This window comes from Tachysurus fulvidraco, chromosome 10 (assembly GCF_022655615.1).
Source record: "Tachysurus fulvidraco isolate hzauxx_2018 chromosome 10, HZAU_PFXX_2.0, whole genome shotgun sequence".
Lineage (NCBI taxonomy): Eukaryota > Metazoa > Chordata > Actinopteri > Siluriformes > Bagridae > Tachysurus > Tachysurus fulvidraco.
Window position 1 is genome coordinate 3,348,471 of NC_062527.1, and position 15,000 is coordinate 3,363,470.

Here is a 15,000-nt window from a genome sequence, read left to right on the forward strand (position 1 = left end):
CTTTCTCTAATGAACAAGCCAGGTGACGGCGTAAAGGAAAAACTCCCACGAGGAAGAAACCTTGAGAGGAACCGGTCTCAGAAGTGAACCTCATCCTCATTTGGGTGACACTGGACAGGAAATAACGTCAATGTAAATAATAATGTCCAACAGTTTGAAGTGGAGTGAACTGACAGGTCATCTGCAAATTTCGAGTTCATCACAACACCAATACCGTACACCATAAGACTAATACCACCATTTGGCTGCCTCGGCCGATCAGAATCAGATCGTTCTTATGGTCAAGATGGTCAACTGGATAAAAAGGAGCATAAAGAAAAGCTTGGTGAACATCACAGATGTGGGAGAACTGAACGTATACTTCAAGTTGTGGGGCAAGTCGTGGCCTAATGGTTAGAGAGTCTGACTCGTAATCCTAAGGTTGTGGGTTCGAGTCTCAGGCCGGCCAAGACTGAGGTGCCCGGCTCCCCTTTTACGCCTCAGCATAAATGGCTGCCCTCTGCTCCAGGTGTGTGTTCACGGTGTGTGTGTGTGTGTGTGTGTTCACTGCTGTGTGTGTGCACTTTGGATGGGTCGAATGCAGAGAATAAATTCTGAGTATGGGTCACTAAATCACTAAGTTCAAACCGACACCGATTAGCCTATAGACAAAGCTAAACCAAGCATGGGTAATTAAATATAGGTAAACACAGTTAGAATGGTGACTGGGAGTGCTGGTGGTTACTGGGAGCGTGGTTGTAGCTTGCGGTGGTGTGTGATGCGTCTGTCACACTGCGTGTCAGGAGGACAATTCTGTATGTGACACTTTCCTGTGGTGTGAGGTCATTATGAATGTCTGCACCGGATGAGAGTCTTTTAATTATCTCTGGGGCTTTTTGACCCAGATCACACCACACACACTTTCCAGTAACTCCTCATGTTTGATCTTGGATCAGCTGGGGTTTTTTTTCTTCTATACACATAGCAGTCACTAATGACTTATGAAACCAGAACCACTTTTGTGGTATAATGACTCTGACCTTTTAATGACATCATTTCAGTCTGCTCTTTTCTGGCTAATTGGGTCATGGACCAGTCATGGTTCCAAATTTAGGTCCCGGACCTCTTGTCTGCATGTTGGCCATGCCGGAGCCGTGATCGCTATAACCTCTAGCTTCTAGATTTGATTCTTGGTGTCATATCCAGACTCATGTCTTTCACCCAGGGGTTTCAGTATCCTCACTCATACAGTAGGTTGATCTAGGATCATCTCCGTCTGTGTATGCAACACCCTTTTCCATCCCTTTGCCTAAATTCATCCCCCTTATTATTAACAGTGGATTAAATGATTAAAAGGAAACAGCACAGCTGTGATGCCTGGTCTTTTTCCTGACTGCCCTTCTTGTCTATCTCTATAAGGGCTGACACCATTAAATCCATATCTGTGCACAGCGTCTGTCGTTTTGAACGAGAGATTAACATTTCACGTTCACGCTACGGCTTATGCAAGCGCCGCAAAATCCAGAGTAACACGTCTGTCTCGTGTTCGTGTGCTTTTTTTGCTCACCCACATTATCAGTGTTTCATGTTTCTTTTGCTGACTAGGCAAAAATACGTGCAGCTGTCGTTTGAGTTTTTTTTTCCCTTCTGCAGAAAAGACGCATTTGTAACGTTTCCCTTTCATGCATTAGACTTGTCTGCCTCCCAGTTTGTTCCTTTGTCTGCATATACAGTATAAGTATGCAGTGGATTGAAATATCTGGGGGTTTTTTGGGTAAATTTTTGTTTTACCATTACGGCAGCCAAGTTTTAACGTTGATAAACCAAAATAAAGGTACAGTAAACTGCATACTGTAAGTGTGCACACCTTTTTTAAGGGGGTTAATTATAATTATGCTTAGAATGAACCAGTCACATTCGTCCTCATGTTTAAAAACAATTATCATTGTCAATATATCAAAATCGGGGGTACGTTGGCTTAGTGGTTAGCACGTTTGCCTCACACCTCCAGGTTTGGGGGTTCGATTCCCGCCTCCGCCTTGTGTGTGGAGTTTGCATGTTCTCCCCGTGCCTCGGGGGTTTCCTCCGGGTACTCCGGTGTCCTCCCTCGGTCCAAAGACATGCATGGTAGGTTGATTGGCATCTCTGGGAAATTGTCCGTAGTGTGTGAGTGAATGAGAGTGTGTGTGTGCCCTGCGATCGAGGCAGGATACACTCCGTCCAGGGTGTATCCTGCCTCGATGCCCGATGACGCCTGAGATAGGCACAGGCTCCACGTGACCCGAGAAGTTCGGATAAGCGGTAGGAAATGAATGAATGAGCTGTTTCTGTACGATTTCCTCAACGTTGTCTTGGTTACATCTGACTGCCGAAGCCTTGGTCCACAAAGAGCTTACAGAGCATGCATTGGATCTTAATACTGGAAGGAATTTTCAAGACATTAGCTGTACCATGGAGCATCGATGCCATTATAGAAATGGAGAACAAATAGGGCACGAAAAGAATTCATCAGCAGCCTGCCAAGATTTACAGCAGCATTAACGGAGCTGCAGGAACATCTGGCGAGCGCTGGTTTCTCCCTATGTGTGAGAGTAATCTCATGTATTCTTCACATGTCTGGGCTGTGACCAGACGGAAACAATGCAATCTGACCTGCCTTAATCAACCAGAAGTATGGTTCATGCTGTGTTATGATCTGATCAGACCTAGAGAGGTAGAATGTTTTAGGCTTTGATAAGTTTAGCACAAAGACCCAAAGACACCATAACCACAGTGAAGCATAGTGGTGGCAGCATCTAGCTGGATCTGCTGATATTCTTGCTGGATCTGCTCCTCTTCATGCTGGATCTTCTTCTCTTCATGCTGGATCTGCTCCTGTTCATGCTGGATCTCCTTCTCTTCATGCTGGATCTGCACCTCTTCAAGCTGGATCTGCTCCTGTTCATGCTGGATCTGCACCTCTTCAAGCTGGATCTTCTTCTCTTCATGCTGGATCTGCTTCTCTTCAAGCTGGATCTCCTTCTCTTCAAGCTGGATCTGCACCTCTTCAAGCTAGATCTGCTTTTCTTCATGCTAGATCTGCTGCTCCTTATGCTGGATCTGCTTCTCTTCATGCTGGATCTGCTTTCCTTCATGCTGGATCTGCTTTCCTTCATGCTGGATCTGCTTCTCATCAAGCTGGATCTGCTGATATTCAGGGTCTTTCATGGATAGCTCCAAAAACCATTCTAATTGGTACATGCCACTTATAGACCAATGAAGATGAAGATGAATCTCAGCTTCCCACACGATAACAACCCAAAACACAAATTCAAGTCAAGAAAGAAATGGATCCTAAAGAAGAGGATGATTTTGCAAAGGCTCCAAACCTGTGGAATGGCTGTGTCCATGAGATCTCCTCTAAATTTGATAAACCTGGAAGAGTTTTTTGAGGAAGAGTGAAATACAATGTGCTACAATGGTAGTCACTTACCCAAAAACCCCAGATTAGTAAGCAAAATGTGTCACGTTAGTCTTTGTTCACAAGATGAAGGAAAGCAACCTCAAAGAAGGAGGAGCTTCTCGAGCTGTAATCAGCAAGATCATAAGGTCTGGCTTCAATCTGATCTTGTCCAGTGTCATGTTTCCAAACATGTGGCCGAAAATAAGCCTTATTAGAACAGACTGGTACGCAACCACTTGAAAAATAGTGGCTCGTACAGTTTTTAATGTTTTACCACGTGATGAAAAAGGAGAGTTTTGCAGCAGCGTGAAAGGCCGAGGCGTCTCGGACGACATGCTGGGAATGGAAGTTTGGGCCATATGTGCTCCAGCTGCTGGCTTTTGGTGGCAGGCTCTTGATAACCAGCGTAGATTAGTAAGACTCTTACTGTAAGACTGATCTCTGCTGCTTAGTTTTCATCGGGCCATCCTCCGAGTAATTACTGTTGCAAGACTGAAATAAATGTTATTCTCGATAAAATTGCAATGTCTGGCACATGTACAGGTGTGAAATTAGTGAGTGTTTGACAGGAATAGGCCAGTGAATAAATGCTGGCAAAAATAATCTTGTTGCTTGGGTGTGGCCTTAAAGGTGCGGTGCACGATGTTTAAAAGCCAATGTTGACATTTGAAATCACCAAAACAAACACGCCCCTAACCCAAATGGGTCCCACCCCTGTTTTGATAGCCCCGCCCCACACATACATACATACGTAACCCAGGCAACTATTATGGCGGAACCTGTTGGGGCAGCTGAACGAGGGTATATTTTTTTTAGCAATAAATGAACCCAATGAGTAATACTATGGTAATAGATGTGTTTTTGTCGTTTAGCTTTGTTTTAGGTTTAGCTCCGTTTCACGCGGAAGACGTTCAGTTCTCTCCAGCGCTACAAAGCTGATCCTATATTAACACGGGTTCTGCTTCTTGCCTTATCATAAGCCTTTATTTGCTTTTCGTTTTTATCCACAATGACAATGTTTTTAATCGGTTTCAACATGCGCATTGAACACTCTCTCTGCCGCATACTGACAAGCCCCGCCCCTTTCTGCTCATTGGCTACACGTTTGTTTTGTCTGTCGGCCCGACTCGGTTTTCTGAAGCATTCCTCAAACAAAGTGCACCCCACCTTTAATTACAGCGGTAAAATCAGACAACAGCAAATTTGGAAACAAAAAAGAAAAACCAAAAAAAAAATAAAAAATTAACGCCTTAAATAAGAATAATAAGAAGAGCATCAGTAGATTCCTTTTGGGACTTCCTGTGAACGTTATTTTCTGTGGTTTCTCAGAGTAACGAGTATGTGAGGAACATCTTAGTACATTCTTAAAGCTTCTTTAAACAATTTATTAGTAACATTAATGTTACATGTTTCTGAAACCAGGTTCAGACGTATTTTGCTTTGGGAATATGGAAAATCTGCTTATAGAAGATGGGTAAATTGTGGCCGTGAGGGGAGGCGTGGTCAGCAGTCAATACTCAAACAGTCTGTGGCATTTAAGAGATGATAGATTTATATAAATTAAAAACCAAAAGTATGTCAGGAAAACATTCCCAACACTATTACACTACCTCCGCCATTCTGGACTGTTCAAGGCCACAAGGTAGGTTGGTTCCATGGATTCATGCATTTGTCACCAAATTCTGACGCGTTCATCTGTGAGCCTCAGCAGAAATTAAGGTTTTTTCTTTTTTACATACAGCTAAATACACTGACCCATACTCAGAATTCGTTCTCTGCATTTTACCCATCCAAAGTGCACACACACAGCAGTGAACACACACACTGTGAACACACACCCGGAGCAGTGGGCAGCCATTTGCTGCGGCACCCGGGGAGCAGTTGGGGGGGTATGAGGTTTTTGCATATCCCAGGTTATGGGGTCAGAGCGCAGGGTCAAGCCATAGGAGCAGGTGAGGTTAAGGACCTTGCTCAAGGACCCATTGTTGATGTCTTGGCAGCTTGGGGGCTCGAACCCCGACCTTCTGATCAGGAATCCACAACCTTGACTGCTGGACCATGACACCCTCAGACAAGATATTTCTCTCAGTCTTCTGACCAGTCTTCATCTGACCTGTTTTGATGAATCTATGTCCACAGCAGCCGTCAGCTATCTATTGTTGGCTGACTAAAGTAGAACCCAGTATGGTCATCTGGATTTGTTGCTCAAGATCTCCTGTTCTGACAAAGGTCTTGGTGATAACACCTTTATATATCACCATGTGATGGGAGGTCAGCCGTGTAAGAATATGGAGCAGTTGCTCTTTTTTAATATAATAGAAGAATCAAACTGGACAAAAAACAAAACAAACGTGTAGCCAATGAGCAGAAAGGGGCGGGGCTTGTCAATATGGGCGGAGAGAGTGTTCAGTGCGCATGTGTGACATTAGCAGAAAGCGGTTTTAACATCGACATGGAGGATAAAAACAAAGAAAGAAAGAGAAGAAAGGTTTACGATAAGGCAAGAAGTAGGACGTGTTAATATAGGATCAGCTTTCCAGCGCTGGAGAGAACTGAAGGAGCAGGAAGTTGGCCACATATTCACAGGTTGGAGTTTCCCGAGTCAATAACTCCTGAGCTAAACGCTGTTACTACACAAATAACACCTCTTTTCTATCGTAGTAATGTAGAGAGGCAGCTACAATCGCGTTTTGTGTAGTAACAGCGTTTAGCCTTTCTTCGCTTTCTTTCTTTGTTTTTATCCTCCATGTCAATGTTAAAACCGCTTTCTGCTAATGTCACACATGCGCACTGAACACTGTCTCCGCCCATACTGACAAGACACGCCCCTTTCTGCTCATTGGCTACACGTTTGTTTTGATTTTTACTTTCCGACTCAGTTTTATGAAGCATTTCTCAAAGATCAGAGACCCTACCTTTAATGGATATTATTTAGTATCTGTGGATTATTTTGTATCTGTGGTTTATTCGGTGGTTATTATTTAGTATCTATGGATTATCCCATGGATATTATTGAGTAACTTTGACTTACTGACTGGTCGTTTTTAAGTGTCTATGGATTGTTTAATATCTATCGATTACCTAATGGACGTTATTTATTATCTGTGCATTAGTCAATGGATATTATTTAGATTTTAATGATCATTTCGAATCTAAGGTTTACTCTTTGGCCATTAATTAGTAGCTATGTATAGATTCATGGATATTATTTGAAATCTTTTGATTGTTTAGTGTCTATGGATTACTCCATGGATAATATTTAAAATATTTGGATTTTTTAATATCTTCATATTAAAAATATTAATATCAATAATTATTGATATCAATAATAATTATTGATATCAATAATTACGATAATAATTATAATAATACAAAATAATTAAATAAATAAAATATTAAATAATTATAATAATAATTATTATTAATATCAATAATTATTTCATATCTGTGGATTAATCCATTCTTATTATATAGTATCATCAATGTCATATTCCATTGTAGGTTACTATATGGTTATTGTTTAGTATCTATAGATTGTTCAATAATGACAGCAAAATAAATGGGGAAATGCTTCCCTTATTATGTTTAGAAATTCATGTCAAGACCTGCCATGGGTTGCTGAGAGTTTCTGGGTTTAATGCCATAGATGGGGATTGACTTGATCTGTTTGCAAGACTAAAATAAAACCCACACTTGAGGATCATCCATATGAGAAACAGTGAGGGAAATCGAAACGGGCCAAGCCTATGGAATGTATAAAGCCTGTATAAACTCGCTTTTAAAGCAACTTCACAAGTGTTAGCAGCCATGATCTTTATTGGTAAGCTTTGATTGCTAAGCTTTCCTATCCTTACTTTACTATAGAGCAGCAGTGTGCTTTTGTGTGGTCCTCACAGTTTACTTGCCGTTCTCAGTGCTGAATGGAGACTGTGTGCTCTCACGCTAGGCTTTGTTTGCTCTCCCCACGCTGGGGTTGGGTGAGTGTGTGAGGTCTTGGCCTGAGTTACATCTCAAACCCCTCACCCCAAATACCAGGATCAGAGAGACACTGTTCCTCTGACAGTGGGCAGCTTCGCTGGTTACAGGATTGGAGCCAAGCAAACCTGATGATGAATGACTGTGGGTGGTAATACTCTGGCAAATATTTGTCAGATATCACTGTCAGTTTACCTGCAGGCATCCATCTGAGGTTGAGGTGTGAGAGCTGGATGTCTGAAGGGCTTCTTTTCTTCCTGTTTGCTGAGGGAAGATGGAAAGAGAGAAGCTTTGAGAGGTGGAAACAGATGCGGAATATCAACCAGAAGCTTAGAGAAAAAAGCTACACAACATGCTTGAACTATCAAGACCCAGCAGGCTAACTAGCACTGGTGACCAAAAGCTACATGTAGTTGCATTTCCATTGGCACAAACATCAGGCCTGTAGAATAATCAGCAAATCAGCACAAAACAGAAGATCACTAATCACAGCAACAGTGTTTGTGCATCACACTATTAGAAATGGGTTCTGCAAATGTGCTAGTCAAGGTAGCTGTTAAAACCTGGAAACCACGCTGATACAGAGCTCTTCATGGTAGCTGTAAAGCAACAGTGTACGATCTTATCCACAAAGCGCCGTTGTGGCTCGGATTCCACTTGATTCCAACAGATTCCAATCTGTTGATCTTGGCTTACAAGATACTACTGTATGAGGTATCACTTCTGCATAAAAGCTTCCTCTAGAGGCAAAGTAAATATCCTTTGAAAGTACGTTAGGTAAGATTTCTGATAAATAGGTTTTCTAATGCAGACGTGTCCAGTCTTATCCGGAAAGGGATGGTGTGGCTACAGGTTTTCATTCTATCCAAGCGGAAGCCAGAAGTGAATCTATTAAAAGTCAAGATAATCTGATTAAAGGTGGGTCACCGTAGTTTGAGAAATGCTTCATAAAACTGCATTGGGCCGCCAAAAAAAACAAAACGAACGTGTAGCCAACGAGCAGAAAGGGGCGGGTCTTGTCAATATGCATCAGAGAGTGTTCAGTGCGCATGTGTGACATTAGCAGAAAGCGGTTTTAACATTGACATGGAGGATAAAAACAAATAAAGAAAGAGAAGAAAGACTTACGATAAGACAAGAAGTAGGACGTGATAATATAGGATCAGCTTTCCAGCGCTGGAGAGAACTGAAGGAGCAGGAAGTTGGCCACATATTCACAGGTTGGAGTTTCCCGAGTCAATAACTCCTGAGCTAAACGCTGTTACTACACAAATAACACCTCTTTTCTATCGTAGTAATGTAGAGAGGCAGCTACAACCGCGTTTTGTGTAGTAACAGCGTTTAGCTCAGGAGTTATTGACTCGGGAAACTCCGACCTGTGAATATGTGGCCGACTTAAGACGCCGAGGCGCTTTTTTCCTTCTCGATAGGTGAGTAACGTTGGTTTTGCTTTGTTACACAGAACTAATATATGCCTTTGTCCTTTACATCATTATGCTTGTGTGTCATTTTTGCTTGTTTGTTTATCTGCAATCGTATTGTTCTTCCCTTCAGCTATGATAAAGACTCATTTCTTTCCATTATTTGCCTGGGTTACGTATGTATTTGTGGGCGGAGCTATCAATACACAGGTGGGACCTATTTGGGTTAGGGGCGTGTTTGTTTTGGTGATTTCAAATGTCAACATTGGCTTTCAAACAACGGAGACCCCACCTTTAAACAGGTGGAATAAAGTGTGGCTTCTGCTTCGATGGAATAAAAACCAGCAGCCACACCAGTCCCTGCTGGACACCAAGTTCCTACATCCTTGCTCTAACGGATAAAATCAGTCCCGTTAAAAAAGATTTGAATGAGTTTTTATCTCTGTTTTTGCTACCTGAACTCGTCCCTATTTCCTCCCATGCAAACAAAGCTCCGCCCCCAAAACATATGGTGGTTCCATTAGAATTAGCAGGTTAACTAGAGATATCTCTATAGCAAAGGGTCTATAGCACTTCCAAGCACACACACTTTTATCTGCTTTGATGAGTTACAGCTCCTTACATACAATCACGCCTAAATCTCATAATGGTGTGAAGAGGTGTTGTGGGCGTGTCTATAAAATGACTGACAAGAGGCTAATCACAACACAAATATACATTCCGATAAACAAAACTAATTGCTATTGCACCCCTACCCCCATCAATAAGAGCAACACTAGCAAGTTTGTGTAGGAGTGCACAAGTGTGTAGATATTTTAATTAACCCTTTGAGCTGATAGTAGTTATTTTGGAGGATTGGGTCATCTGGAGACTTGTTTGCAAAATTCCACTAGACTATAAATTGTTGCACAGAAGAAAGGACGTTACTTACATTGACATCGATCATCTCCTGTCCAGCGTCACCTAAATGATTATGAGGTTCACGTCTTAATCAGGTTCCTCTCAAGGTTTCTTCCTCAGAACATCTCAGGGAGTTTTTCCTCACCACCGTCACCTCAGGCTTGATCATTAGGGAAAAATGTCTAGAGAGAAACGGCGACTTAATTTTAAACTTCAAACTTTTACATTTTGATTCTATTTTTATACTTCTGTAAAGCTGCTTGAGACCATGTGAATTGTTCAAAGCGCCGTACAAATAAATCGAATTGAAATGAATACCGAAATGATTATTAGCATATTAACATACTAGCATATTTTGTAGTCTGTAAAGAAAATATGGAAAAGAAAAAGCACCGTACTGATGTAGAGATGTGTGTTGTTGTAGCGTGTGAGACAGAAGTGTGTATTGGGTCGAAAACAATGATTTAGTTTTTACTGTCAGGGGAGCAGATGGTCAGATGTAGCACCCAGAAGGGCAAATGAAAAAAAAAAGGGTATGTTGTGTCTCACAGGGAGCAGTTTTCATTAGCTGCTTTAGTAAGTAGAAGGTGCTTTAGATTACTGCATTGATTACTACATGAAGTCGCTTTAATTCAAAGATTTTCACTAAACCCTGTAGCACCAAAGTGACCGTTTGAACAGATGCCAGTATTCAGTGCTACAGCAATGCTGCAGGCTGAAATACTCAGCTGACGATGAGCCGGTAATGCTTTTTGTTTTTAATATTTGTATTTATTATTTCTACATATTACATCTATCGCACAGGTAAGCTTGCACTGCCGATCGAAGGAACATGTAACTTTCAATTCAATTCAATTCAAGTTTATCTGTATAGCGCTTTTTACAACTGACATCGTCTCAAAGCGGCTTTACAGAACATAAACATAGAACAAAGGGTTAATATAAGGAATGATATAAAGATTAATAGAATGCAAAATTCAAGATTAATATTAGATAGATTTAGTTCACAATGTGTATGTATTTATCCCCAATGAGCGAGTCTGAGGTGACTCAGGCAGCAGTGGTGAGGAAAAACTCCCTTAGACGGTGAAGGAAGAAACCTTGAGAGGAACCCGACTCAAAGGGGAACCTCATCCTCATATGGGTGACACTGGAGGGTGTGATTATATACAGTATATACAGTCTAACGAATGTTGTATAGATGCAAAAGATCACATGGAGTTCACATCTTTTTCGTATCGCAGAGTCTGACTGGAGCTGGTAGATCTCTAGATGCCTCAGGATTCGCTGAGTCGGTCTCATCTCAGTGAAGGTCCAAAATCTTTATCGCATGGAAGACGATCGGAGCTGGTACAATTTATGGATGCCTTGGGATGGGTAGAAAGAGAGAAGCAGTGGAGAGGGATTAACGTAGCTACTGTTCTGAATATTTGCAAGTCTGATATAATAGTGCACAGTATTATGGGATGTATTATGTGTACGCCTGACTAAAGAGATGAGGTTTTAATCTACATTTAAACTGGGAAAGTGTGTCTGAGCCCCGAACATTATCAGGAAGACTATTCCAAAGTTTGGGAGCTAAATACGAAAACGCAAATCTGCAAAAGTATACTTCGTAATTATGCCACTCAAGTCTTTTTTTTCTAACCCTAGGTCATAGTTATAATTTAATATAAATACATGGACTGTATTATATTTGTATAATTAGCCAGACGTCACATCCGTTCTAACCGGCTGTGGCCGCTTGTGAGCTCATATACATACATGTGCAGTATAAAACTGATCATCGACAGCACTGGTAATAATCTGGTTTCAGTATAATTGGTAATAAGTTTATCCTTAATCCGTGTCAGACTGATAGCTAGGCTACGGTTCTGCTAAACAACATACTGCAGATTTAAACAGTATAAAGTTATACATACATGGAGTATAGTCATTTTTTAAATTAAGAGGGCGATATGAAGAAATGACCCGGGTTCCATCAGATATTGGCTGAAATCATTTTTGCAGTAACACTTAACTGTTCACTCTGCGGTCTCAATCGAGTTTTTGCTGATTCAGCTCCCTGTTTTGAGCTCGAAACGAATCGAATCGATTCGTAGCGCGCTTGAACCAAAGTGGGGAGCAGGCATGGCTTCTACATTTGTTGTGTAATGAAATAGAGACAATAACAAAATCAAGCGCACCAAGACGGGTCGTTTTTTTCCCTATAAAAGCTTACGTTATTAACAGGAGTTAATGAGGAGTGTCCTTCAGATACAGGCTCTTGATTTTCTCTTCAGTTTTCACTGTGAAATATTTCGGCTAGTGATGATATAAAAGTATGTGTTTATGCTTGTGTGCGGTTGTTAAGAGTCAAAGGCCTCCCCCGAGGCAATGAGCAGCTCACGGCTGTCTTTAATTATCTTTCTGTGTGTGTGTGTGGGACTCTGTGTGGGTGTGTGTGTGGGTGGGTGTGTGTGTTGGAGTGGGGGATAGGCATACTCACACAGTGCATGCTCATACACTCACTCTGACGTTTTGTCTTTCCCCGAGACCAACTGTCAGAACTACGCTAGCAACAACAGAAGCTTTGAGGACACAGAAGCTTTGTGTGTGTGTGTGTGTGTGTGTGTGTGTGTGTGTGTGTCTGTGTGTCTGTGTGTGTTCATGTGTCTTTTGGAATCCAAAGAATGAATAAATATTCTCTTCATTGAGACCAGAAATCCCACAGTGCAGTATTTGATGCGTCACTGCACTGTTGCCAGATGTTTGGATTTTCCTCATCAACGTTCTTCCGTCATCTTCAACAGATTCTGTGTGTGTTGTGTTGGCGTTTCTGGTTTTTACCAATTTAAATGTTCCTTAACTTGTTATCCGGATTTTTCGACTTTCCTCTAAACCATTTTCATTGTAATCTACTTGTTGATTGGAAATGAGATGTTTACGCCGTCGTTCCACCTCAATAAAGACTTCCCAGCGTAGCCGTGTATATCAGACGAGCGATCGAGGACACATCTGTATCCAGCAGCAATGGCACAAGTGGCACATTTCTCCCGTTGTGGACTTCTGATGTTGCCTCTTGAGCACAAACGATCTGGCAGCGTCTCGTCGATCGCGAGCCAGATTCACAAACCTCACATGCAGATTCACACCCACACATCTTCTGTCTGTCATTTGGACTAACCTCCAAACCAGCAGTCAGAAGCAAACAGCCAGTAAAAAGACTAGGACACCACTTTGGCTCCCACAGGCCTTACATTTAAACGTCTGTAGGGTGACACAATAAGCTGCGCTATTAAAGGGTAAAGTGCTACTGCAGTCATATAAACAGTCCATTATAAACCCTCACCTCCCAAAAGTGCACTACTGGGCTTTTATTTTTATTTCATTTTGCCCCACTTCTACAGAGTGGCTTCCTCTTATGTGTCATTATTATAAGAAGAAAGAAAAGCAGTATGTGTTTTCCGCCATGTAAAAGTCGTGCTTTCGATTTATGCATCTTTGCTTATTTGCTTACAATCTACTGTACACTCTTCTTGTAATGTAATGAAACTGAGCTAAATCAGACCAGGATTCAGATTTCGGAGGTTGTCGCATGTATCGTACTGTATGAACGGGACTAGAAGTCGTCTGGAGGATGATTTCAGTTTGTCCCGAATGTTAAATTCCGTTTAAATAAAATGAAGGGATCTCTGTATCATTGTTCCATAAGTTTTTTTTTTCCCTTGATCATATTACAGTACCGTGAGCTTTTTTTTTCTTGCCTACGAACACGATCATTAGCATTTAAACCATTGGCAAGATTTAAGGGAATATGATATATAATGTTTGTGCTGAAACCCTTATAGTAGGAATGCGAGGGTAATTTTCCTTCAGTGACTTTTGCTCGAGGCTTCGGAGTAAAACACCGGCGATAAATGAGTGCTTGAATTTTTCAGGCTGTCCATCCATCAGTCCGAAATTCATGTCAGAGCGAGAGCGAGTGATTGAACGTGTGTAGGATTTAGATGTGTCGCGAAGCAGAGGGCTGGAAGCTGGATAGAAAGAGTCAAATTATTAGGAACTGATCGATATGAGCCTGGAGAACAATCCGGAACCATCAGGGTCTAACAGGCACAGGCACATACATATACTGTATAAACAGGTCAAGAACACGGGATCAGAACAAGTCAAGTCAAGAAGCTCTTATTGTCATTTTAACCATAAATATCTGACACAGTACTCAGTGAAATGAGACAACATTTCTCCAGGACCATGTGTTACATAAAACAGCACAGAGATAAGGACTTAACGTAAGTTGTCCTGGCCACATAAAGTGTATCGTGTGTAACGTAGTGCAAACAGTGTGAGACAAAAAGACAGTGCAGACAAACGATACAAAACACTACAGGACAAAACATAAAAAAACAGAACCAACCAGTGTGAATTTTGTATATTATACAGTACATTGTAGAGAAATGTAGGGTTGTAAACAAAGAGGGTTCTTTTAATTAAACATATATATACACTTAAGTTATAACAGCAGTAGGATGAGGTTTTGAAATGAGCAGTTGTGAATGTGTGTGTGTGTGTGTGTGTGTGTGTGTGTGTGTGTGTGTGTGTGTGTGTGTGTGTGTGTGTGTGTGTTTGGTACATTCGGGCCCTCACAACACAGTCTGGTTGTGAGGGCCCGAATGCGTTGGACCCTTTTCCCAGATGGCAGGAGGGTGAAGAGTGTGTGTGAGGGGTGTGTGGGGTCATCGTCTTGCCGTGTACTTCACAAAGTGTGAACTGAAACAAAGGCACTTATAAAGAGTGCTACAGTAAGTCAAATATATACAATTAAGCATAGATGGAAACAGTCAACACTAAGCGTGGGAGTGCAGGTGGTTAGTAGGAGTCTGTGGCATGTTTGTAGGTCACGGTGAAACTGGGTTTGTGACGTTATGCGATGCGACAATATGCAGTTATCATTTTAACCAGCAGATGAACCGAATCGATTTTGGAACTGATCAAGGTCCAGGTGTCAGAATAGTTTTCCCTTCAATAGATTCCTTCGTGTTCGAAGTGTATTTTAAATTAGTAAAAGAAGAAATAGACAATGTTGGTGGCAGAAGCTTCCCTGTCGATGTTGATGGTCTAAACGGATTATTCCGTCACTTGACTGTTTGCGTTATTTTTACTCTAAGACTATCGTTAATAACATTTGTGGATATTTGTCCTTTTTGTCACAGGCATTTTGGAAAAAAACAAAAAAACTTATGTACGTTACTTTTCTTAGCTCAGGTTGACAGACCAATGGTTCCTAATAGCAATTGCACT

General features: G+C 41.5%; 1 protein-coding gene across 4 annotated transcripts in view; it reads left to right on the top strand.

The window, feature by feature from the left end:
- The window catches only part of LOC113654060 (neogenin), a 148,230-nt gene that overhangs the window by 71,910 nt on the left and 61,320 nt on the right, over nt 1-15,000 (top strand). The gene's annotated exons all lie outside the window — the stretch shown is intronic.